The sequence below is a fragment of the Camelus ferus genome, chromosome 16 (genome assembly GCF_009834535.1).
Source record: "Camelus ferus isolate YT-003-E chromosome 16, BCGSAC_Cfer_1.0, whole genome shotgun sequence".
NCBI classification, from domain to species: Eukaryota; Metazoa; Chordata; class Mammalia; order Artiodactyla; family Camelidae; genus Camelus; species Camelus ferus.
The window spans coordinates 46,094,313-46,098,384 of NC_045711.1; the positions used below are offsets into that span (position 1 = coordinate 46,094,313).

Below are 4,072 nucleotides of genomic sequence, written 5' to 3' on the forward strand. Positions count from 1 at the left end.
AGAGCTAGCACCACCCCCACTCCATTTTTCCAACCACCCCAGTCCCTGGCCCTGGCCCCCTCTCTCTCTAGCCTGATGGAAAGAGGAGCCCAGAGAGGAGCCCAACCGCTTTCCCTCTGGAATCTGCTGCCTCGGCTTTCAGATGGAGAAACCATCTGGAGTGTATTATGGGCAGTGGAGAAAGCTGAGAGCAGGAAAATGTGAGTTGGCCCCAGCGGCGGCGGCTCCTGTCTGCAGGAAGAGGGGCTCAGTGCTCTTCAGGGGATGGGCCAGCAGCTTCCCCCACCTCCTCAGTCCCTGGAAGGAGCAGATAAGAGATATGCAGAGAGAGTGGCCTGGAGAAGGGAAGGCTCAGGCTTCCAGACACCTTTGCGGAGCCCAGTTTGAAACTGCTGATCTTATCCACCCTCCCACTTTACAGATGAGATCGAGGTCCAGAGACGGATAGTGACTTCCCCAGGGTCACACAGCAAATCATGAGGGCAAGATCAGAATTAGAACCCTTCCACCCATATGTACATACCAATGGACATTGGAAGTCCCCAGAGACAAGATGGAGGGATGTGCAGGAGCAAGGGGCCAGGCTAGAGGCTGGATGATTCTTCTCTCCCTTGCTTCAGATGAGTGAAGTGAAGGCGCACAGGCTAACGAGAACAGGAAAGAACACCCTTCATTCTTTTTGGGTCTCCATTCCTTGCCTCCCCTCCCATTCCTGCCCCACAAGCCACCCTCAGCGTGGCCCTGGGGTCGGGCCTCTCGGCTCTTCCTCTGGGTCCCAGGAGACCCTCCTCCACATGGGGCCCCAGCTCCAGACGTGGCAGGGCGAGCAGGAGGAGTGAGGTTTCTCTGTTCCCTCCCAAGTGCTGCGCTGGCGGCTCCCGAAATAAAAATCAAATGTGGGCTTGGCAGAGAGAGCAGGGTGGGAGAAGCAGCCAGCCGACAGCGCAGAGTGCTGGGGCTTCATTCTTTCCATTGTAACTTCACCTCCTAACCTCTGGCATTTTAAGTATTCTCCTACCCGCTTGTTCTCCCTGCGCCAGAGGTGAGCTCACCCTTTGGTCTCTAGCCTGGGAGGGGGCGGCCGCTGCCTGGACCCCAAGTCCCCATCCTGCTCCCGGGAAGCTCGGTGGGGGGCCAGGCTCGGGGCACCGCCTTGCTGCTCCCTCCTGCTTCTGCAGTCCCTGGGGTGGGGTGGGGAGCTGGAGGGGCCTGTCTCCCCGGCGGCCAGCCTGGCACCTAAGGTTCCATGTGTGAATCATTACGTCTTCACACCCACTGCTCCATTTAATGGTGGCCACTGTCTTAAGCTGAGGCATCACCGGCTCACCACCTATTTTGTGGACGACGAAGCCATGGTCAGTGTGTGCAGAGCAGGGCCCAGAACCCAGGCTGGTAGCTCCGGGTTCTGCACTCTTTCCAAATCCAGGAAGAGGGTACGAACAGCACAGGCTTGCTCATTTGCCTCATCTCCCAGAATGTCCAGTTTTTTCCCAATGGTAAGTCATTTAAAGCATTGTTTTGATATTAAAACATACAAGGACATCCGCGCCCCGCCTGCCCCGTCCGCCTGGTTCCGCTGGGGAGAAGGGAGAGGAAGGGGGCGGCCCTGATGGCCCGGGTGCGGCGCTTCCCAGGACGGCCCCTGCGCGCCCCGGGTGGCAGGGCGGGATGGGGCCAGCGCGATCTGATCTCCCTCCACCGCCAGGGCGGCGGGAAGCAGGCGGTGCTGTGCGCAGGCGCGCCGCCTGAGCCCTCCGCTTGGGGCGGCCCGAACTGGGCTGGGGCAAGCGGAGACGGCCTCCAGCTCCCGCCGGGACCTGAGCCGCAACTGCTAGAAGCCGGCGGCGGTTGTAACGGCAGCAGGCCTACCGGCCCAAAGCCGGCACAGAAGATCTAGGCACTAGGCCGCAGCACTTCACACCTCTGATCTTGCTTTTGCTCACCTGTAAAAGGACGAGATTTAAAATGCCTCTTCTGCCCACTTCTGGGGGAGAAGGGAGTAAAATAATCGGTAAAAAAAAAGTTTGAAAAGTAAGCAAAATTTTTTATTAAGTAACAAAATGATATTATTTATAATGTGCTCCAGACCATTGATAGAGACCAGTATTCAAGCTCTTTTGGGCATGAAAGCACATCTTGGAAGTCATCAAGTTAAATGCCAGTAAATCTAATGTATAGAAAAATCCTTGAAATCATCTGAGTGTTTTGTGGATAGAAATGCTTGAGATCCAGAGCAATTTGAACCCCTTAATTACTTGATAGATAATATAACTAAGAACTCATAAATACAATTAATTAACTTAAGATACTGGATGGATAGCAAGCCTTTAAATGATTCCTTACATAACGCAAAGAATTTTCTCTGAGGATTCTGAAAAGTGACAAGGTTATTTTTGGATCAAAATGCAAAACAATTTCAATTATTTACTATATAGGACTAACTCTTATATGTAGGGGAAACCTGGGTAATGGTGCCACCTAAATACCCTAATTCTTACTCAATTTGGAGATGGTGATCTCTGCTCCGTTTTCATTTAATCATTTCTTCTCACATCTTCCTTTGTGTCCATCTCTCTCCATCACACACACGCACACCCCTATATGCTCTTCCTCACCAAATATATTTAATGCCTACTCTTCAGATCACAAATTCTTAGAACCCAGTGCTGGGTAGCACTAATGTTGTAGAGCTGCCATTCCTTTCTCCTTCCCAAACCGTATCTGGAAGTCCCAGACAGAACTATATTAAGGCTGCAAATGAAGCCATTTGATTTTTCCCCCATTAATTTTTCCTCAAGCGACACTGACAAACATGCGGAGGCCACGGGAGGCCGCGCCAGACGCGAGCACCAGGGGACTGTGGGTTAGTGTCCTCCAGGAGTAGTCAACACCAGGTCACTCTCTGAAGTCCGTCACCAGGCCCTCTCGCTCTGGCCGGGCCCTTGGGTGGAGGAAGAGGACTTAATGGCCAACAGAGGGGGCCAGTAAGCAGGGCATTCGCGGGTTTGGGGGGACTGGAGCTGGACTTTGGTGGCCCATCCAGAAGGGCTGAGAACAGTTCTCCAAAGGAAGACCCTTAACTCCTGGGCACCTCATTCTGCCTCTGTGAAATGCAGCAAAGAGCTTTGGGCCCCTTTCCTCTGCCCGGAATAAAACATTTATTGCTTGTGTTTATTGTACACAGTAAAGGTAAACATTACTGTGTGCCAGACACAGAGTGGCTGAGTTCATCCTCACCATAACGCTATTACGAGGGAGGTACCGTTATCCACACTCACCCCCTTCACATGTGAGTCCAGAAGGGCAAACAGAGAAGTTTAGTTTCTTCACTAAGCTCACAGCACACACCAGAGTAAATGGCACACTTACAACATAACAGCTGAGCCTGACTAGGGCAGAACATTCTGGGGACTTTAGAAAGAAAGGTCCCAGCCCATAAGCCATTTATGGGTATCAGTGTCCGGCATAGTATGGCAGGGAGGGGCTGAGAGGAACAGAACTCAGCCTGGCTCTCGCCCCTTACCCAGGGCCTGGCCCCCAGGGCCAGGCTGCACCAGGCCACACAGGCCTCTCACCACAGCTCCCAGAGAGGAGTGCCTCCATCCCAGGCAGCAGCTCCAGAGGCCCGACGTGTGCAGCCTCTGAGGCTGTCCCTGGGTGTGGGGTCTTGAGATCTGCGTGGTTTGGGTCCTGACTCAGCCGCAGTGTCCCCTGTGACTTGGCCTCCCCGCCCCTCTAGACTCCAGTTGGCTTCTCTAAGAAGGGAGCAGGTGGGCCAGCTGACCTCCGAGGGCCTTCCAGCTGGGCCCTTGTAGGACACACAATCAGCTCCTTCTTTAGTGAATGGGCCAGGGAGACATGAGCGAGTATGAAGACATTTCAACTTTGCTGCTCTTGGGAAACCCCAGATGGAATTTGGCATGGAATCTAGAAGGACCTACTGACTGCATGAGGTCTCTGGCCCCCCATCCCCCGTGTCCCCACACATCTGCGCACTCACATGCACACACGCCCCGCCCACTGCCAGATTACGTGTTGGGAGGAAGATGTTGTCCTTGTCCAGGACCCTTCT

The 4,072-nt window shown here is 53.8% G+C and overlaps 1 long non-coding RNA gene across 1 annotated transcript; it reads left to right on the plus strand.

The window, feature by feature from the left end:
- Window positions 1–1,120: 1,120 nt before the first annotated feature.
- LOC116669227 lies at window positions 1,121–2,022 on the plus strand. The gene is made up of 2 exons (XR_004326567.1): window positions 1,121–1,496; window positions 1,706–2,022. It is a non-coding gene; the product is annotated as an uncharacterized LOC116669227 (long non-coding RNA).
- Window positions 2,023–4,072: the final 2,050 nt, after the last annotated feature.